Below are 23,967 nucleotides of genomic sequence, written 5' to 3'. Positions count from 1 at the left end.
GTTGATGGCCGTTTTCGAGTTAAGGTGTCCAAGGATTTTGTTGTTGCAGGTTGACTGTCTGAGTATATATTAATGCCATCATTTGTTGGAACATTACATCTCAGCCATTTTGCCATCTATTTTATTGCTAATATTTCAAACAGAAAAACACTACAATGATTAGGGAATAGTTTCGCTATATTAAGTTTCAGGTCCCTAGAATATACTCCGAAATCCAATTGTCCATTCAATTTAGAGCCATCGGTGTAGAAATCCCTATAATGTTTATTCCCAGGGGTCTGTGTGCTCCACGCTGCACTGTTGGGCATTAGACTTTCAAAGTCTAATGCCCAACAGTGTAGAAAGTGATACCACTACGTTTGACACATCTGGCATTATTTTGAGTACACAGTTTGGGCGATAGCTCACGCAACTGTTCAGCCATTGTTGCTGCTGACTGCTTGGCTTATATGTCTAAAGGTAATGGATGCAGCATGACATTAAGGGCATCTGTTCCTGTCTACTGAATGCGCCTGAGATATACAAGCAGCCCATTTGCTGGACGTTATCTAAATTAGTCGGCGGCTGAAGTGCCGGCCACCAGACCAGTTCTTTTGTAGACCCACAGAGATCTTTTGGCCGACAGATCCACCATTGGGACCTTCGGATATACAGTTCTACCAGTGAGACCTTCGGGCGCATAATTCCACAACTGGGATCTTCGGATATACAGTTCTACCAGTGAGACCTTCAGGCGCATAATTCCACCACTGGGATCTTTCCATGTACAGTTCACTCAATGGGACCTTTGCCTACAGCTTCAAAACTTGGACCTACGAATCTACAGTTCTCCCACTAGGACTTCGGGACCTACAATTCTCCCACTGAGGTCTTCGGGCCGATAGTTTCATCACTGAGACCTACAGGCCTATAATTCCACCACTGAGATCTATAGTTTTCTGAAAGAGATCAATTCGACCACTAGGATTTTCTGATCTATAGTTCTCCCACTGCGACATTCGGTTTCCACCATTGGGATCTTCCGATATACATTATTAATGGACCGCATCAACGAATCGACGAACCCCTAACGATCATTTCTCAAAATTTCTGTCATCTGTATACTAATCAACATCCCACCATCACATACAAAAAATGCAAAATGACGACAGTTTCTTTGCTAGATATGATCGATGGTAATCGTGGGTGAAGTTGGTTTCTGAATTTGCCATGCCTTCTCCTATAGTACATAGGCATTTCGTAGTAACATCCCAGCAAAAAAAATTGAAAGTAGTTCCACAAACATTTCTTTTACAGCCAATCCCAGAATCCCCCATCGAGTTTTTTCAACTTCCGATGCAGTCCTTTTGGACAAGACCACAAACATTTCTTCTAAAGCGCATCTTGGGATCCCCCAATGATTTTTTTCTACTTCCGATGCAGTCCTTGTGGACAAGTATTAGAAAGAACGCAATCAGGCTATTTTAAGTGCAAATTTTGTATAATTAAATTTTACAAAAAAATAGTAAACTAATAAAAAACTAAAAAAAATAGAAATTAATAAAAAAAAGTAAAAAAAAAAATAAATTTCATTCCCGCTGGGATTTGAACCTGTGCCGTTTGACTTTTTCGCTTCCATGGAAGTTCTTTTGAGAAGGTTTTGCAAATTACGAGAATTTTTAATTTTTTTGTTGATTTTTAATGGAAAAAATATATTTATACGAAAATAAAAAATAAAAACGATGCATAACATAAAAAATAATATTTTAGAAAAATATTTGATAAAAAAATTGCCGCTGGTGAGATATGAACCTACGTTTCTTATTTTTTCGTTCATACTAATAAAGAACATCTCGAGAAGTAATTAGAATGTTATTCCTTGGTGTCGTATTACGATCATATCACAAACATTTGAATTGACCTTTCGACGCTTTATGTTCAATGGCGTTTGTGGCTGAGTGTGCTAAGGCGTTCTGTTATGGTGCCAGCAAACCCAGGTTCAACCCTTGGTCGGAGCGAAAAAGTTAATTGATACAATTAACTTTTAATCAAATTCGGAAGACTAAGTCAGTTTATGATGATGAACTTTTTTTTTAAATTTTTAATTAAAATTTTTTTTCAATCAATCAATTGTTAATCCAAATAAAAATTCTAAGCCAATTCAGAATGTAATTGAAAATAGTTACCTTTTTTTAATTAATAAATTAATTGAGTTTTGCAAACAACATCAATTAAATTTTTAATTGAATCAATTAAAAAATTAATTGAAATTTGGCAATGAAATCAATTAATTTTTTAATCAAGAATTTTTTCTATGCCCAATTAAAACTGTGATTGATACTATCATTTTCGTGATTGAAGACATTTCAATTAAAAAATTAATTGGATCAATTAATTTCGTGATTGAATCAGAAAGAAAATTTTTTGTGTGCATGTAAAATTCAATGGATATGATCCAAGTTTGCACTCCTTCCGGATCACAGATTGGGGATCCAAACTATTTTTTTGGAAGCTCTTTTTTTGCTGGGATAGTAAATACCAATGTTGTGTATGAATTGAGTACCTTTTTGTTTGGTGGAATTTTCCCCGTTTTTGAATTTCTACAAAATTCTGGATATGCAACTGCTTGCCTTTACCATTTGGTTAAAAAAAAATTATCCTTCAGCATTTTTCTCAAGTGTCGATTTGTCAATGTTTTGTTTCCTGTCATTTTAAAAAGTAGTTTTTTTAACAACAACTCACATATAAACACACACACACAATAAAAGTAGAAATAATGGAAAACGAAATAAAACGGAAACAGGAACCGGCACTAAATACAAAAGCTCTTTTTCACAAAAGCATATGCGAATGAGAATTTATTAGACTAAGTTAGTGAGTATGCATGAGTGGCTACGTGTAGATGTGAATGTGTGTGTGTGCATTTAAGTGAATTGCTTGAATCTTTTGAATTTTTAATATAGAGTTTTTGTTGTTTTGTTTTGTTTACCTTCAGTCAAATGATATAAATAAGTGCCCCACTCTCTTACTTTCACTCCATTACATTGTCACCAAAGAACAACATCTTCGAGTAGCAGTTAGTGGTGGTGGAGGTGAGAGTAGAGTATAGGAGTGAGTGAGAGAGAGAGAGGGTTCTGCTTGAATTTCTTTACACAATAGCTTTTAAGAAAAGTGTTATCATTAAAATGCATAAAAGATGTTTTACCATAAACAAACGCGCACACACACACACCCGTTTTTTACACTCTCCCCGTTGTACTCTCAATCACACATACGCATATAAATACGCGAGAAAGAAAACAAACACTTATAGCCTGGGCATATAGGTAAACATAAAACATTTACAACTAACTGCCATCACTTGTGGTAAAAGTGAAAAAAATGAAAGTGAAAGTGAATTGAAGTGAAAATGAAAGGAAACGGGCCGGAACTCATATCCATTTAAATGCGAAGAAGAAATGTGAAGATGTTTTGCATAAAGAAGTTCATTTAAGTAGTCCCATATAGATTGACTTATGAACGTATACAGGAGATGGAATTTATATTTTAACAAATTGTGGCTATGATGAAATAACATATGAATGTTTGTGAATATAAGTTGCACATTGGCATTTAGGATTATACGAAGACATAAGAAATCGTAACATATTTTGATGGGGGTATAATAAGTTTGTCATTCCGTTTGTAATACATCCAAATATCCATTTCCGGCTAAAGGAAATTTATATATATTCTTGATCAGAGAGAAATTCTAAGACGGTATAACGATGTCCGTCCGTATGTCTGACTCGCTGTCTGCACACCAAAAAAAAGTTTTTATACCCTCCATCATAGGATGGGGGTATATTAACTTTGTCATTCCGTTTGTAACACATCGAAATATTGCTCTAAGACCCCATAAAGTATATATATTCTGCGTCGTGGTGAAATTCTGAGTCGATATAAGCATGTCCGTCCGTCCGTCTATTGAAATCACGCTAACTTCCGAACGAAACAAGCTATCGACTTGAAACTTGGCACAAGTAGTTGTTATCGATGTAGGTCGGATGGTATTGAAAATGGGTCATATCGGTCCACTTTTACGTATAGCCCCCATATAAAGGGACCCTTAGATTTGGCTTGTGGAGCTTCTAACAGAAGCATATTTCATCCGATCCGGCTGAAATTTGGTATATGGTATTGGTATATGGCCTCTAACAACAATGCAAAAATTGGTTCACATCGGTCCATAATTATATATAGCCCACATATAAACCGATCCCCAGATTTGGCTTGCGGAGCCTAAAAGAGAAGCAAATTTCATCCGATCCGGCTGAAATTTGGTACATGGTGTTGGTATATGGCCTCTAACAACCATGCATAAATTGGTCCATATCGGTCCATAATTATATATAGCACCCATATAAACCGATCCCCAGATTTGGCTTGTGGAGCCTCTAAGAGAAGCATATTTCATTCCATCCGGCTGAAATTTGGTACATGGTGTTGGTATCAGAGATGGTCTGTATCAAACATTTTAAGGTTTGCGACTGTCGCAAAGTTGTAAACGTCGTAAACGTCACAAACACGTCGTAAATGTAGAAAAACTAGCAAACGTCGCAAACTCCAAATACTTCAGACCCTTCAGATAGGCAGTGAATGATATCCAAGATGATGATATATGCGAAGAAGTTTCAATTCTCAGGAATGTTCATAAAATTATTAACGAGTTTAAAATACTTGAGAATATAGTTATTTCAATTGGAAACTCGAAGCCAAAATTACTATAAACTACTCGATGGTGCAGTAAACGTGACGGTCGGTATTCGCTCATAGTTAACCTTTCACAAATTACTGCAGAAACTGGAAGGATGGAAAACTACTTATGTTAAGTCTTATATAAGTGAATTGATGTTTAGAGAAAATTTTATAAAATCACTTTTTGGCTTATTAGAGCCAATTTCTATACTAATTAAAAATTTTCAAAATAGTACCTAGTCATTCGTTGATGCAGCTAAAGCTTGGTCCATGAAAACCAAGAATAGTTTCAAGTTGTGAATGAGAGATGTAAATCTAGTAGAGTTTTGAATAAATACAATATAGAACATTTTTTGCATACCTTTTATCGGGGAGCTTAACTAAATTAAATTAAAAAATATTCACAATTTCTTTAATTCCAAATTAGGTTTTCTACACTAGGTTTACGACTTTTGCGACATACGTATTATACCGTCGTAAACGTATGTCGCAAAAGTCACAGTTTGCGACAGGCCAACCCTGGTTGGTATATGGTCTCTAACAATCATGCAAAAATTGGTCCACATCAGTCCATAATTATATATAGCCCCCATATAAACCGATCCCCAGATTTGGCTTGCGGAGCCTCAAAGAGCAGCAAATTTCATCCGATCCGGCTGAAATTTGGTACATGATGTTGATATATGGTCTCTAACAACCATGCAAAAATTGGTTCACATCGGTTCATAATTATATATAGACCCCATATAAACCGATCTTTAGATTTGGTTTGCGAAGCCTCAAAGAGAAGCAAATTGCATCCGATCCGGCTGAAATTTGGTACATGGTATTGGTATATGGTCTCTAACAACCATGCAGAAATTGGTCCACATCGGTTCATAATTATGTATAGCCCCCATATAAACCGATCCTCAGATTTGGCTTGCGAAGTCTCCAAGAGAAGCAAATTTCATCCAATCAGGTTGTAATTTGGAACATGGTGTTAGTATATGATCTTTAACAACCGTGCCAGAATTGGTCCATATCGGTCCATAATTATATATAGCCCCCATATAAAACGTTCTCCAGATTTGACCTCCGGAGCCTCTTGGAGGAGCAAAATTCATCCGATCCGGTTCAAATTAGGAACGTGGTGTAAGTATATGGTCTCTAGCAACCATACCAAAATGGGTCCAATCACACAAAAATTGGTCCATATCGGTTCATAATCATGGTTGCCACTAGAGCCAAAAATAATCTACCCAAAATTTTATTTCTATAGAAAATGTTGTCAAAATTTTATTTCTAGATAAAATTTTGTTAAATTTTTATTCGGTTCATAATAAAATTTTTATCATTGTCAAAATTTTATTTCTATAGAAAATTTTGTTCAAATTTTATTCGGTTCATAATCATGGTTGCCACTCGAGCCAAAAATAATCTACCAAGATTTTATTTCTATAGAATATTTTGTCAAAAGTTTATTTCTATAGATAATTTTGTTAAAATTTTTTTTCTGTAGAAATTTTTGTCAAAATTTTCTTTCTATAGCAAATTTTGTCAAAATTTTTATTTCTATAGAAAATTTTGTGAAAATTTTATTTCTATAGAAAATTTTGTTAAAATTTTATTTCTGTAGAAAATTTTGTCAAAATTTTATGTCTACTTTGTCAAACTGAATTATATACGTAGTGGATCGATCTTTTTTGATTTAATATATACCACGTATGGACTTACATACAATTTAGAAGATGGTGTTAGGAGGTTTTACGATACCTTGCCATCGGATGGCAGTGTTTAGAAGAAGTTTCTACGCAATCCATGATGGAGGGTACATAAGCTTCGGCCTGGCCGAACTTACGGCCGTTTGTACTTGTTTTTTCTGATTCAATGACGAAATTAATTGATCCTAATTGAAATGTCTTCAATCACAGAAATGAAGTGGAAAAATCTTCGTGAAATTTTTTCTGTGTGGCTGTCTGTCTGTTGTAATCACGATACAGCTTTCACTTACTTTATGCCCATAAATAACCAATCTCTGTATTTGAACTCTTGGGCTTCTAGACACCGTAATTTTCATCCGACTTGAATGAAATTCAAAACATAGAGGTACTGTTGGTCCATAAATAGATGTGGCAAATATGGTGTGAATCGTTCCATGTTTTGGTATAGTCCCCATTTAAAACGATCTCCCAATTTGATTTCTTGGGCTTCTAGACACCGCAAATTGTATGCGATTTACATGAAATTCAAACTATAGAGGCGCTGTTGTTCACAAATAGGTGTGCCGAATATCGTGTGAATCGGTCCATGTTTTGGTATAGCCCCCAATTAGACTGATCTCTTGTATAGCCACCATATAGACCGATCTCCCGATTTAAATTCTTGGGATTCTAGAAATCGCAGTTTTTATCCGATTTGGAATTCAAACGCCAGAGGTATTTAAGGCCCACTAACAGATGTGCCGAATATTGTGTATAGAGCCCCCATACAGCCACTTCAAACATGTTTCAATAGCACCATGTTACTTTTTCACAGCGACCATGTAGCATTTTTTGTCGCAAAAATAATCTTTTCTCCTCAAACATAAAGTGCTTTCCCAAATAAGATACATAATTTCCTAGAAAAGAACATGGTTTCGACAAACATGCTACAGGTTTTGCGAGAAAAATCAGCATTTTGCTCTTGGAACATGGCTGGAGTGATAATATTCCTTCTCTGCGTGAATAAACCGTCCCCGCCCAAAGTTTGACTTCAGGAGTCTCATGGAGGAAAAATTTTCGTTTGGAAAAAATTTCGTTCATTCGAATTTAGCTTTCTAAAAATTGGTTCATACCAATTCATAATTCCTTCTTAATATAAACCGATATGGACCAATTTTTGCACGGCTTTTAGAGATCATATACTGGGACCCCATCCTCAGAGGCCATAGAAATGTTGTTTTCAAACCCCGGGTCGAGGTGAAATTCTAAGTCGACATAGCGATGTACGTCCGTCCGTCTGTTTGTTGATATCACGCTAACTTCCGAACGAAACAAGTGATCAGTTTGAAACTTGGTACAAGTAGTTGCTATCGATGTAAGTCGAATGTTATTGCAAATGGACCATAAGGGACCACTTTAAGGCATAGCCGGCGCTTCGAATATGGACCCCATGAAAATTTGCCCCAAAACCGAAATGAATTAGGATCCCAAAATATTATAAGAAAAACAACAATACAAAATTGTTATGTTTTTTTGTGGCTTAACTTCATTTTATTATACCCACCACCATAGGATGGGGGGTATATTAACTTTGTCATTCCGTTTGTAACACATCGAAATATTGCTCTAAGACCCCATAAAGTATATATATTCTGGGTCGTGGTGAAATTCTGAGTCGATCTGAGCATGTCCGTCCGTCCGTCCGTCCGTCCGTCCGTCCGTCCGTCCGTCCGTCCGTCCGTCTGTTGAAATCACGCTAACTTCCGAACTAAACAAGCTATCGACTTGAAACTTGGCACAAGTAGTTGTTATTGATGTAGGTCGGATGGTATTGCAAATGGGCCATATCGGTCCACTTTTACGTATAGCCCCCATATAAACGGACCCCAAAATTTGGCTTGCGAGGCCTCTAAGAGAAGCAAATTTCATCCGATCCGGCTGAAATTTGGTACATGGTGTTAGTATATGGTCTCTAACAACCATGCAAAAATTGGTCCACATCGGTCCATAATTATATATAGCCCCCATATAAACCGATCCCCCGATTTGGCTTGCGAGGCCTCTAAGAGAAGCAAATTTCATCCGATCCGGCTGAAATTTGGTACATGGTGTAAGTATATGGTCTCTAACAACCATGCAAAAATTGGTCCACATCGGTCCATAATTATATATAGCCCCCATATAAACCGATCCCCCGATTTGGCTTGCGAGGCCCCTAAGAGAAGCAAATTTCATCCGATCCGGCTAACATTTGGTACATGGTATCAGTATATGGTCTCTAACAACCATGCAAAAATTGGTCCACATCGGTCCATAATTATATATAGTCCCCATATAAACCGATCCCCCGATTTGGCTTGCGAGGCCTCTAAGAGAAGCAAATTTCATCCGATCCGGCTGAAATTTGGTACATGGTGTAAGTATATGGTCTCTAACAACCATGCAAAAATTGGTCCACATCGGTCCATAATTATATATAGCCCCCATATAAACCGATCCCCCGATTTGGCTTGCGAGGCCCCTAAGAGAAGCAAATTTCATCCGATCCGGCTAAAATTTGGTACATGGTATCAGTATATGGTCTCTAACAACCATGCAAAAATTGGTCCACATCGGTCCATAATTATATATAGTCCCCATATAAACCGATCCCCCGATTTGGCTTGCGAGGCCTTTAAGAGAAGCAAATTTCATCCGATCCGGCTGAAATTTGGTACGTGGTGTTAGTATATGGCCTCAAACATAAATGCAAAAATTGGTCGAAATCCGTCAATAATTATATATAGGCCCCATATAAACCGATCCCCAGATTTGACTTCCGGAGCCCCTTGGAAGAGCAAAATTCTTCCCATTCGGTTGGAATTTGGTACGTGATGTTAGTATATGGTATCCAACAACCATGCAGGAATTGGTTCCTATCAGTCCATAATTATATATAGCTCCCACATAAACCGATCCCCAGATTTGACCTCCGGTGCCTTTTGGAGAAGCAAAATTCATCCGATCTGCTTGAAATTTGGTACGTGGTGGTAGTATATGATATTTAACAACCATGCCAAAAGTGGTCCATATTAGTCCATAATCGTACATAGCCCCATATAAACCGATCCCGAGATTTTGTTTTGGTACCTCTTGGAGGAGCAAATTTCATCCGAGTGAGTTAAAATTTGGTACATTGTGCTAGTATATGGTTGTTAACAGCCATATCGGTATATAGTTATATATGGCCCTCAGATAAATCGATCCCCAATCACACAAAAATTGGTCCATATCAAGTTCATAATTGTATATAGCCCCCATATAAGCGACCCCCATATTCCAATTCTGGCTCTCTACGTACAAAAAGTCCATATCGATTCGTAATTATTTGTAGACTTAACTATACATAACTTTTTTGTCTAATATATACCATGTATGGGCTAAATCACAATTTAGAAAACGATGTTAAGAAGTTTTAAGATACCACAACCCAAGTAATTCGATTGTGGATGACAGTCTTTCGTAGAAGTTTCTACGCAATCCATGGTGGTGGGTACATAAGATTCGGCCTGGCCGAACTTGCGGCCGTATATACTTGTTTATAGCATTCGTTTGCATTATGAAAATAATCCCTAACACCCATGTTCCGATATCCACTTCAATTCCACTTCCACTCTTCACGTCAAATCCACGAACGTGAAAATTTGGTGTTCTTAATTCCACGTTCGTTTTCTTTGCACAAATCACCCATAAATTCACTAAGGCGGAAATCAAAATAAGTGAAATTAATAGACTTATTATAATTTATTATTTTTTTAATTAAAAATGACGCAGTTTTAATAAAACTCATGTATTAAATATAAAACATTTCACATTTTTTACGCGAGTAAATTTTTTTTTAACCGGAAATACACCCTTGGACATAATTCAACTTTCACCAAGACTTTTGCAAGTGATTTCATTTCTCGAAAATTCCGGTGAAAGTGGATTGTAGGACACGAAAATCGTGGAATTGATTCACATTCACCTGGAAGTGGATTTGGGAACATGGGCATAATATTTTAAATGAAAATAAACCCAGAATTTTCTTTTTGGGATTGTGCTTCGCATTCTGGGATTTAACAACTTACACTCTTTTTATACCCTCCACCATAGGATGAGGGGGTAGATTAACTTTGTCATTCCGTTTGTAACACATCGAAATATTGCTCTAAGACCCCATAAAGTATATATTCTGGGTCGTGGTGAAATTCTGAGTCGATCTAAGCATGTCCGTCCGTCTGTTGAAATCACGCTTACTTCCGAACGAAACAAGCTATCGTCATGAAACTTGGCGCAAGTAGTTGTTATTGAAGTAGGTCGTATGGTATTGCAAATGGGCCATATCGGACCACATTTACGTATAGCGCCCATATAAACGGACCCCCCAGATTTGGCTTGCGGAGCCTCTAAGAGAAGCATATTTCATTCGATCTGGCTGAAATTTTGTACATGGTGTTGGTATATGGTCTCTAACAACCATGCAAAAATTGGACCACATCGGTCCATAATGATATATAGCCCCCATATAAACCGATCCTAAAAGAGAAGCAAATTTCATCCGATCCGGCTGAAATTTGGTACATAGTGTTGGTATATGGCCGCTAACAACCATGCAAAAATTGGTCCATATCGGTCCATATCGGTCCATAATTATATATAGCACCCATATAAACCGATCCCCAGATTTGGCTTGTGGAGCATCTAAGAGAAGCATATTTCATTCGATCCGGCTGGAATTTGGTACATGGTGTTGGTATATGGTCTCTAACAATCATGCAAAAATTGGTCCACATCGGTCCATAATTATATATAGCCCCCATATAAACCGATCCCCAGATTTGGCTTGCGGAGCCTCAAAGAGCAGCAAATTTCATCTGATCCGGCTGAAATTTGGTACATGATGTTGGTATATGGTATCTAACAATCATGCAAAAATTGGTCCACATCGGTCCATAATTTTATATAGCCCCTATATAAAACGATCCCCCGATTTGGCTTGTGGAGCCTCTAAGGGAAGCAAATTACATCCGATCTGGCTGTAATTTGGTACATGGTGTTAATATATGATCTCTAATACCCATGCAGAAATAGGTCGAAATCGGTCCATAATTATATGTAGCCCCCATATAAACCGATCCCCAGATTTGACCTCCGGAACCCCTTGGAAGACCAAAATTCATCTGATTCAGTTGAAATTTGGTACGTGGTGTTAATATATGGCCTCAAACACCCATGCAAAAATTGGTCGACATTGGTCCATAATTATATATAGCCCCCATATAAACCGATCCCCAGATTTGACCTCCGGTGCCTTTTGGAGAAGCCAAATTCATCCGATTCGGTTAAAATTTGGTGCGTGATGTTAGTATATGGTATCCAACAACCATGCAGGAATTGGTTCATATCTGTCCATAATTATATATAGCCCCCATATAAACCGATCCGATTTGACCTCCGGTGCCTTTTGGAGAAGCCAAATTCATCCGATCTGGTTGAAATTTGGTGCTTGGTGGTAGTATATGATATTTACCAAACATGCCAAAAGTGGTCCATATCAGTCCATAATCATATATATCCCCCATACACACCGATCCCTATATTTGGTTTTGGAGCCTCTTGGAGGAGGAAATTTCATCCGAGTCAGTTGAAATTTGGTACATTGTGCTAGTATATGGTCGTTAACAACCATGCCTAACTAGGTCTATATCGGTCTATAGTTATATATAGCCCTCAGATAAATCGATCCCCAATCACACAAAAATTGGTCCATATCAAGTTCATAATTGTATATAGCCCACATATAAGCGACCCCCATATTTCAAATCTGGCTCTCTACGTACCGTGCAAAAGTCCATATCGATTCGTAATTATTTGTAGACATACCTATACATACCTTTTTTGCCTAATATATACCTCGTATGGACTAACTCGCAATTTCGAACTTACGGCCGTATATACTTGTTTTGTTCTGAATAGCATTGAATCACATCAGAATTGTTTTTTGCTGGGTTGAAGTCTTTCATCTATGGACAGAGTCGCGACTTCGTTTGCAGAAGGACAATAAACCCAAAATTGCGAATGTTTTTTTAAATCGATTTTGGATGATGAAATTTTGTAGGCAATCCATATTGGAGGGTATGTAAGGTTTGGTCCGGCCGAATTTCAGGCCACTAGAATGTTTGAGTGTATAATTACTTTAAATATTCATATTTTTGCCTTAAATATATATGAAAGATATACCAATACACACGAAATGCTAATCAAATTCCATAATCGATTTTAAGTACCTTCATACAGTTCAATTCAATTTAATTCAATTCACCCAAATCAATTGTGGTAGTCATTTTCCACATTCCAAAGCATACATTTTCATTTAAATTCGCTGTACGAATAACAGCTTATAACACAGGAGACAGAATTCCCTCACGCACACACGCACACACACACACATACATGATTTCCACTCATTGTATTTTCATAATAAACTTATTTTATACATTAAAAAGCTTTTAAATATTATTCATCACCGCGGCAAACAAAATGTATGTGATGTACATACACATCGAGATAATCATGTATAATCATACTCTTAAAAGTTCTCATGAGCATAAATACAAACAAACATAAACATCGTCTCTCACATACACTCATCATATAAAGTACACCGCACCACAGAAGAGTTGAGATACAACGATCTTTAGGTACATATGTGAATATATTCACCACTGCGAATTTTATTTAGGGAAAAATCATGTCTATAGAAAATTTTCTAAAAAAATTTATTTCTATAGAAAATTTTCTCAAAATTTTATTTCAATAAAAAATTTTCTAAAAATTTTATTTTTATATAAAACCTTCTCAAAATTTTATTTCTATAGAAAATGTTGTCAAAATTTTATTTCTTTTAAAATAATTCTGAAAATTATATTTCTATAGAAAATTTTCTTAAAAATTTATTTTCAAAAATGTATTTCTAATGAAACTTTCTCAAAATTTTATTTCTATAGAAAATTTTTTCAAAATTGTGTTTCTAAAGAAAATTTTGTCAAAATTGTATTTCTATTGAAATTTTTCTCAAAAATTTATTTCTAAAAATTTTATTTCTATACAAAATTTTCTCAAAAATTTATTTCGATAAAAAATTTCTCAAAATTTTATTTCTATAGACAAATTTCTCAACATTTTATTTCTATAGCAAATTTTGCCAAAATGTTATTTCTATAGAAAATTTGTCAACATTTTATTTCTATAGAAAATTTTGTAAAAATTTTATTTCTATAGAAAATTTCTCCAAATTTTATTTCTATAGAAATTTTTCTAAAAAAATTATTTCTATTGAAAATTTTGTCTAAAATTTTCTTCTATAGAAAATACTCTCAAAATTTTTTTCTATAGAAAATTTTGTCAGAATTTTATTTTCATAGACAATTTTGTCAAAATTTTATTTCCATAAAAAAATTTGTCAAAATTTTATTTCTATAGAAAATTTTGTCAAAATTTTATTTCTGTAGAAAATTGTGTCAAAATTTTATTTCTATAGAAAATTTTGCCAATATTTTATTTCTATAGAAAATTTTGTCAAAAATTTATTTCTATAGAAAATTTTCTAAAACTCCTATTTCCATAGAAAATTTTCTAAAAATTTTATTTCTATAGAAAATTTTCTCAAAAATTTATTCTCAAAAATGTATTTCAAAAGAAGACTTTCTCAAAATTTTATTTCTACAGAAAATTTTGTCAAAATTGTATTTCTATAGAAAATTTTGTCAAAATTGTATTTCTATTGAAATTTTTCTCAAAAATTAATTTCTAAAAATTTCATTTCTATAGAAAATTTTCTCAAAAATGTATTTGGATAAAAAAATTTCTCAAAATTTTATTTCTATAGAAAAAATTCTCAACATTTTATTCCTATAGAAAATTTTGCCAAAATGTTATTTCTATAGAAAATTTTGTAAAAATTTTATTTCTATAGAAAATTTCTCCAAATTTTATTTCTATAGAAATTTTTCTAAAAAAATTATTGCTATTGAAAATTCTGTCTAAAATTTTCTTCTATAGAAAATTCTCTCAAAATTTTTTTCTATAGAAAATTTTGTCAGAATTTTATTTTCATAGACAATTTTGTCAAAATTTTATTTCCATAAAAAAATTTGTCAAAATTTTATTTCCATAAAAAAATTTGTCAAAATTTTATTTCTATAGAAAATTGTGTCAAAATTTTATTTCTATAGAAAATTTTGCCAATATTTTATTTCTATAGAAAATTTTGTCAAACATTTATTTCTATAGAAAATTTTCTAAAACTCCTATTTCCATAGAAAATTTTCTAAAAATTGTATTTCTATAGAAAATATTCTCAAAAATTTATTCTCAAAAATGTATTTCTAAAGAAGACTTTCTCAAAATTTTATTTCTACAGAAAATTTTGTCAAAATTGTATTTCTATAGAAAATTTTGTCAAAATTGTATTTCTATTGAAATTTTTCTCAAAAATTAATTTCTAAAAATTTCATTTCTATAGAAAATTTTCTCAAAAATGTATTTGGATAAAAAAATTTCTCAAAATTTTATTTCTATAGAAAAAATTCTCAACATTTTATTCCTATAGCAAAGTTTGCCAAAATGTTATTTCTATAGAAAATTTGTCAACATTTTATTTCTATAGAAAATTTTGTAAAAATTTTATTTCTATAGAAAATTTTCTCCAAATTTTATTTCTATAGAAATTTTTCTAAAAAATTTATTTCTATAGCAAATTTTGCCAAAATGTTATTTCAACAGAAAATTTGTCAACATTTTATTTCTATAGAAAATTTTGTAAAAATTTTATTTCTATAGAAAATTTTGTCAGAATTTTATTTTCATAGAATATTTTGTCAAAATTTTATTTCCATAAAAAAATTTGTCAAAATTTTATTTCTATAGAAAATTTTGTCAGAATTTTATTTTCATAGAAAATTTTGTCAAAATTTTATTTCTATAGAAAATTTTGCCAATATTTTATTTCTATAGAAAATTTTCTAAAACCCTTGTTTCCATGGAAAATTTTTCTAAAAAAATTTTTTCTATATAAAATTTTATCTAAAATTTACTTCTGTAGAAAAATTTCTCAAAATTGTATTTCTATAGAAAATTTTGTCAACATTTTATTTCTTTAGAAAATTTTGTCAGAATTTTATTTCCATAGAAAATTTTGTCAAAATTTTATTTCCATAAAAAATTTGTCAAAATTTTATTTCCATAGATAATTTTGTCAAAATTTTATTTCAATGGAAATTTTTCTAAAAATTCTATTTCTATGGAACATTTTCTCATAATTTTAATTCTACAGAACGTTTCCTCAAAATTTTATTTCTATAGAAAATTTTCTCATAATTTTCTTTCTACGGAACGTTTTCTTAAAATTTTATTTCTATAGAAAATTTATTTCTAAAGAAATTTTTCTAAAAAAATTATTTCTATATAAATTTTTATCTAAAATTTACTTCTGTAGAAAAGTTTCTCAAAATTTTATTTCTTTAGAAAATTTTATCAAAATTTTATTTCTTTAGAAAATTTTGTCAGAATTTTATTTCCATAGAAAATTTAGACAACATTTTATTTCTATGGAAAATTTTGCTAAAATTTTATTTCTATAGAAAATTTTGTCAAAAATTTATTTTAATAGAAATTGGTCTAAAAATTCTATTTCTATAGAAAATTTTCTCATAATTTTAATTCTAGAGAACGTTTCCTCAAAATTTTATTTCTCTAGAAAATTATCTCATAATTTTCTTTCTACGGAGCGTTTTCTTAAAATTTTATTTCTATTGAAAATTTTCTCAGCGTTTTATTTCTACAGAAAATTTTCTCAAAATTGTATTTCTATAGAAAAATGTTATCAAAATTTTATTTCTATAGAAAATTTTTGAAAACTTTTTGCCTTTAAGAATTTTCATTTTTATTTTGGTTTTTGCAACAAAAAGCGTTTTTTTATCATTTATTTCTGATGGGAATTCTAAAACAGGATATAAATGCCTCACCCTTCCCACTAACCCTGTGAAGGACACTTTAGTCCATGCCCAGTCAACAATCTTTTATTAGTTTATCACTTTGAAATAATCAAAAACGGAAGCAACACTCAACGGAAAGGGGAGTGATTGGTAGTGTGATCGAATGAACCCACCCGAGAGAAGCGAAAAAAAAAAAAAAAAACAAAAAAACTGTTTCCGTTTTACCCATAAACAGGAAACAGGTAGTAGTCGTAGTTGAAGTCATAGTAACAGTAGTAGTGACAGTAAGTATATATAAGATGGCATTTAATATTGGAACATCGACCAATGGCATGGCATTCAACCACCAATGCCTTAAAGCGATGGTCTGATAGCAGAATGACACGGTGACACAGGTGTCTAAATGGTGAGAGGAAATGAAAACGAGGAAACCAATACCCAATAACCAATACAAATTCAATCAGATTACAAATTCTAGCAGCAGTATTGACAACCCGGGAGCAGCTTGAGCTTTAGCATCAGCATTACTTCAATGGCTTATTTATGATGACCCTCAGCGGAGGGAAATATTTTTTTTGTTTGCTCATTGGAACTTCAATAAAAATGGAAAATAGGGTGAATCATGGCCTTGTCTTCAATGTCGAAGTAAATCGATTGGAGAGAGAGGGGGGAAGAGACCCTGTTAGAAAATATCAAATCATCTTGGGCAACAGGCAATGATGTAATCTTTCAATGGCAATACCAGGACTTGAACAAAATCATCATCACCTTTGATTTAAGGATTTTTGTTTATGTTGATGTGAATCAAAATTGAATTTAATTAATATTTATCGTTATCGTATTAAATAATGTGGAAAATTTTTCTATAGAAACAACATTTGGCTCAATTTTCTATAGAAATACAATTTTGACAATATATTCTATAGAAATAACATTTCGACAAAATTTTTCATTGAAATAAAATTTTGACAAAATTTTTTATAAAAGTAAAATTTTGACAAAATTTTTTATACAAGTAAAATTTTGAGAAAATAATCTATTGAAATAAAATTGTGACGAAATTTTCAATAGAAATAAAATTTTGAGAAAATTTTCTACAGAAATAAAATTTTGACAAAATTTTTTTATAGAAATAAAATTTTGACAAAATATTCTATTGAAACAAAATTTTAAATAGAAATAAAATTTTGAGAAAATTTTCTACAGAAATAAAATTTTGATAAAGTTTTCCATAGAAATAAAATTTTGACAAAATTTTCTATCGAAATAAAACTTTGAGAGAATATTCTATTGAAATAAAATTTTGACAAAATTTTCAATAGAAATAAAATTTTGAGAAAATTTTCTACAGAAATAAAATTGTGATAAAATCTTCCATAGAAATAAAATTCTGAGAAAAATTTTCTGTAGTAAATTTTGATAAAGTTTTTTACAGAAATAAAATTTTGAGAAAATAGTCTATATAAATAACATTTTGACAAAGTTCCCTTTAGAAATAAAATATTGACAGAAATTTTCTATAGAAATAAAATTTTAACAAAATTTTCTATAGAAATAAAATTTTAACAAAATTTTCTATAGAAATAAAATTTTGAGAAAATTTTTATAGAACTAGAAATTTCAGAAAATTCTACCAAAAATAGTAATTTTTTTACTGTTTGGTAGATTGGTAGCATTAAGAGGTACTTAAATTTTCTGTATAAACTAAATTTTTAACAAAAATTCCATATAAAACATTTTTGACAAAATTTTCTGTGGAAATAAATTATTGGCAACATTTTGTATAGAAACAACATTTGGCTCAATTTTCTATAGAAATACAATTTTGACAAATTTTTTTTTTGAAATAAATTTTTGACAAAATTTTTTATAGAAATAAATTGTTGACAAAAATTTTTTATAGAAATAAAATTTTGAGAAAATATTCTATTGAAAAAAAAATTTTGATAAAATTTTCCATAGAAATATAATTGTGAGAAAATTTTCTATAAAAATAAAATTTTGAGAATATGTTCTATAGAAATAAAGTTTCGACAACATTTTTTATAGAAAAAATTTTTGACAAAAATTTCTATAGAAATAACATTTTAATAAAGTTTCTTATAGAAATAAAATTGTGCCAAATTTTCTATAGAAATACAATTTTGACAAAATTTTCCATAGAAAAAAAAAATTTGACAAAATTTTTATAGAACTAAAAATTTCAGAAAATTCTTTCAAAAATAGTAAATTTTTTATTGTTTGGTAGAGTAGTAGCATTAAGATGTACTTATAGTTTCTGTATAAACGAAATTTTTACCAAATATTCTATATAAAACATTTTTGACAAAATTTTTTTTATAGAAAAAAAAAAATATTGACAAATTTTTTTATAGAACTAAAATTTTGACAAAATATTCTATAGAAATAAAATTTTGAATAAATTTTCTATAGAAATAAAATTTTGATAAAATTTTGCGTAGAAATAAAATTTTGACTAAATTTTCTATAGAAATAAAATTTTGACAAAAGTTTATATAGAATTAAATTTTGACCAAATTTTCTAAAGAAATAAAATTTTGACCAAATTTTCTGTATACATACAATTTTGACAAAATTTTCTATAGGAAGAAAATTTTGACTAAATTTTCTATAGGAACACAATTTTGACAAAATTATTTATATATATATATATATAAAATTGTGACAAAATTTTCTATGGAAATATAATTTAAAAAAAAATTCTACCAAAAATGGAATATTTTTTAAATATTTTCTATTGGAATAAAATATTGACAATATTTTCCATATCAAAAAAAATTTCTATAGAAATAAAATTTTGACAAAATTTTCTATAGAAATAAAATTTTGATAAAATTTTGTGTAGGAATAAAATGTTGACCAAATTTTCTATAGAAATAAAATTTTGACAAAATTTTCTATAGAATTAAATTTGGACAAAAACATCTAAAGAAATAAAATGTTGACAACATTTTCTGTAGACATAAAATTTTGACAAAATTTTCTATAGAAAAAAAATTTGACTGAATTTTCTATAGGAATAAAATTTTGACAAAATTATCTATACATATAAAATTTTGACAAAATTTTATTTGGAAATATAATTATAAAAAAAAATTTACCAAAAATGGAATATTTTTTACATATTTTCTATTGGAATAAAATATAGACAATATTTTCCATATCAAAAAAAAAAATCTCTATAGAAATAAAATTTTGACAAAATTTTCTGTAAAAATAAAATTTTCTATAGAAATAATGTTTCCAGAATGTTGCATTCTCTTATACCATATGTATCTTCGAGGAGTACAAGATATATATGAGAAATTCGTAAGTAATTGTAAGCCTTTCCGGAAATTATTTCCTTGAAATATTATATTTCCAAAGTAAAAGAAATCTCTCTTTCTATAAATGCTAAGATTAATTTTCCAACCTAGAAAAACATATTGGACAAGTACATGTGTGTGTGTGTGTGAATGAATTGATGAGCAAAAATGACTGGTTTTAGCTATGAGAGAGAAAGAGAGACTCTAACCCAATCTGTGTGAGAGTAGGTAAATTTAAACGTCAACGATAGTAGCAAATGAAAAACCATCACTGTCACAACAAAAACAAATAAAAACCCAAACGAAAGAAGTCAACAGCAACAAAATAGTATAAAGTGTTCTACACCACTACAACAAAGAACAAAAAAAATAAAAGTAAAAAAATTAGCAAAACAAAATAAACCATGATTTAAATTAAAAGTTCGACATGGCTCTTCATGGCAGAAAGTTAAAATGATTTACATTTTTATGCCACTGCTTCAGTAGTGGTTACTCTTTGCTATTTTGTTTTTTGCCTCAAACACCACTAGCCTCTGTGGAGCCACAGTAGAATAGAGCGCTATGAAACTAAGATGAGAATATTGTGTGAAGGAACTTATAGATTTCGTAAGTCCAGCTAGAAATTCAAATTTGTGTTTATTTTTTTTTTAAAGGCAAAACATTTACTACAAATGAGAAATTGTCCAGAAGAAGTTTATAGTGTAATAATAAATAATCAAAAAATATAATCGAGATGTAGGCAATTCTGAAATTATATATCCCACTGTTGGTGCCTTTAATTATTCTCTTAGTTATCATAGAATGAAAGAATACTTTTGCATTAGATGAATGCAAACAAAGTTAAATCACTTTTGTAGTCCCATCTTAGGATGGGGACAAGATAAAAAAAGCCTCTATTAATACATAGACAAATCGATTTTCCAAAAATAATCTACACAAATTTGGAGAAAATTCTACCAAAAAAATCTTCTACAGAAAATTTTGTCAACACTTTATTTGTATAGAAAATTTTGTCTAAATTTTATTTCTACAGAAAATTTTGTCAAAATTTTATTTCTATAGAAAATTTTGTCAAAATTTTATTCCTATAGAAAATTTTGTCCGAATTTTATTTCTATAGAAAATTTTGTCAATATTTTATTTCTATAGAAAATTTTGTCAAAATTTTATTTCTATAGAAAATTTTGTCTAAATTTTATTTCTATAGAAAAATTTTGTCAAAATTTTATTTCTATAGAAATTTTTGACAAAATTTTATTAATATTAGAAAATTTTCTTAACATTTTATTCCTATAGAAAATTTTGTCCAAATTTTATTTCTATAGAAAACTTTGCCAAAATTTTATTCCTGTAGAAAACTTTGCCAAAATTTTATATCTATATTTATATTATATTTTATAATTTTGTCCAAATTTTATTTTTATAGAAAATTTTGTACAAATATTATTTCTATAGAAAATTTTGTCCAAATTTTATTTCTGCAGAAAATTTTGTCAAAATTTCATTTCTATAGAAAATTTTGTCAAATTTTTTTTTCTATAGAAAATTTTTGTCAAAATTTTATTTCGATAGAAAATTTTGTCAAAATTTTATTTCTTTAGAAAAATTTTGTCAAAATTTTATTTCTATAGAAAAATTTTGACAAGATTTTATTTCTATAGAAAATTTTGACAAAATTTTATTTCTATAGAAAATTTTGTCCAAATATTATTTCTATAGAAATATTTGTCCAAATTTTATTTCTATAGAATTTTCTTTTTAAAATTTTATTGCTATAGGAAATTTTGTAAAAATTTTATTTCTATATTCAATTTTGTCAAAATATTATTTCTATGGGAAAAAATATTTCTACAGAAAATTTTGTCAACATTTTATTTCTACAGAAAATTTTGTCAAAATTTTATTTCTACAGAAAATTTTGTCCAAATTTTATTTCTATAAAAAATTTTGTCCAAATTTTATGATGAATACAAACAAAGTTAAATTACTTTTGTAGTCCCATCATAGGAAGGGGACAAAATAAAAAAAATCCTCTTTTAATACATAGACAAATCGATTTGCCAAAAATAATCTATCAAAATTTGGAGAAAATTCTACCAAAAAAATCTTCTACAGAAAATTTTGTCAACACTTTATTTATATAGAAAATTTTGTCTAAATTTTATTTCTATAGAAATTTTTGTCAAAATTTCATTTCTATAGAAAATTTTGTCCAAATTTTATTTCTATAGAAAATTTTGTCACAACTTTATTTTTATAGGAAATTTTCTTAACATTTTATTTCTAAAGAAAATTTTGTCAAAATTTTATTTCTATTGAAAATTTTTATAAAAATTTATTTCTATAGAAAAATTGGTCAAAATGTTATTTCTATGTTATTATAGAAAATTTTGTCAAAATTTTATTCCTATAGAAAACTTTGACAAAATTTTATTTCTAGAGAAAATTTTGTCAAAATTTTATTTCTATAGAAAGTGTTGTCAAAATTTTATTCCCATAGAAAATTTTGTCAAAATTTTATTTTTATAGAAAATTTTCTTAACATTTTATTTCTATTGAAAATTTTGACAAAATTTTATTTCTATAGAAAATTTTGTCCAAATTTTATTTTTATTGAAAATTTTTATAAAAATTTATTTCTATGGAAAGATTGGTCAAAATGTTATTTCTATATACAATTTTGTCAAAATTTTATTCCTATAGAAAATTTTGTCCAAATTTTATTTCTATAGAAAATTTTGCCAACATTTTATTTCTATAGAAAATTTTGTCCAAATTTTACTTCTATTGAAAATTTTGATAAAATTTTATTTCTATAGAAAATGTTTTCAAAATTTTATTTCTATAGAAAATTTTGTCTAAATTTTATTTCTATAGAAAAATTTTGTCAAAATGTTATTTCTATAGAAAAATTTAGTCAAAATTTTATTTCTATAGAAAACTATGTCAAAATTTTATTTCTATAGAAAATTTTGACACAATTTTATTTCTATAGAAAAGTTTGTCCAAATTTTATTTCCATAGAAAACTTTGTCAAAATTTCTATAGAAATCTTTGTCAAAATTTCTATAGAAAATTTTGTCAAAATTTTATTTCATTTGTTTTGTTTTGTTATTGTTGGTTTTGTTCTTTAAGCATTGTTGTTGTTTTTTTATTTCAGCTTAAAACCATACATTGACTAAACTACAATTGTAGCTTAACCAACAGAGGAAAAGAATGTTTGTCAAATTTATTTCTTATTATTTCTATAGAAAATTTTGTCAAACTTTTATTCCAATAGAAAATTTTGTCAAAATTTCATTTCTATAGAATTTTCTTTTTTAATTTTTATTGCTATAGGAAATTTCGTAAACATTTTATTTCTATATACAATTTTGTTAAAATATTATTTCTATGGAAAAAAATATTTCTATAAATATTTTGTCAAAATTTTATTTCTATAGAAAATTTTGTCAAAATTTCATTTCTATAGAAAATTTTGTCAAAATTTTAGTTCTCTAGAAATTTTTGTCAAAATTTTATTTCTATAGAAAATTTTGTCAAAATTTTATTTATATAGAAAATTTTGTCAAAATTTTATTTATATAGAAAATTTTGTCAAAATTTTATTTCTATAGAAAATTTTGTCAAAATTTTAGTTTCATAGAAAAAAAATGTATTTCTATAAAATATTTTGTCGAAATTGTTTTTCTATAGAAATTTGTAAATTCTACCAAAACATCAAGAATTCTACTAATCTACAAAAGAGTTATCATCACAAAGAGCATGTGGTCAACAGTTCCCATCTGTCTGATATTTTCTATTTTTCTGATCTCCAATATCCTCACTGATATCTCTTTTTCTACAGTTCCTTCACTGATTTATTGGGATCTAAAGTTTCCTTACATCTATCTTCGGGTCTTTAATAATAGTTTAAGTCACTTGGCTTCTCAGCGTCATCATCTATATTGGTTCAAAAGTATGCGTGGTTTTATTTTGTTATGAGTTTTACGAGAGTATGTGTGTACGTGTTTATACTCTTTGTGCTTGAGTATAGGTTTCTCATAAATACCCTCAATGTTGTACGCCAACATTAAGAGGTTAAATAATGAAAAAGTGTTTGATACTTTTGGGAAATAAAAATACTAAGGCGAGATTAAATAAACTCTGGATCTCTCGTTGCATATCTCTCTCTCTCTCTCTCTCTCTCTCTCTTTCATACACGTCTAACTTCACAGGTGTGTGCTA

Source organism: Haematobia irritans, chromosome 1 (assembly GCF_050003625.1).
Source record: "Haematobia irritans isolate KBUSLIRL chromosome 1, ASM5000362v1, whole genome shotgun sequence".
Taxonomy (NCBI): Eukaryota; Metazoa; Arthropoda; class Insecta; order Diptera; family Muscidae; genus Haematobia; species Haematobia irritans.
Note: the sequence above shows the minus strand (reverse complement) of the source record.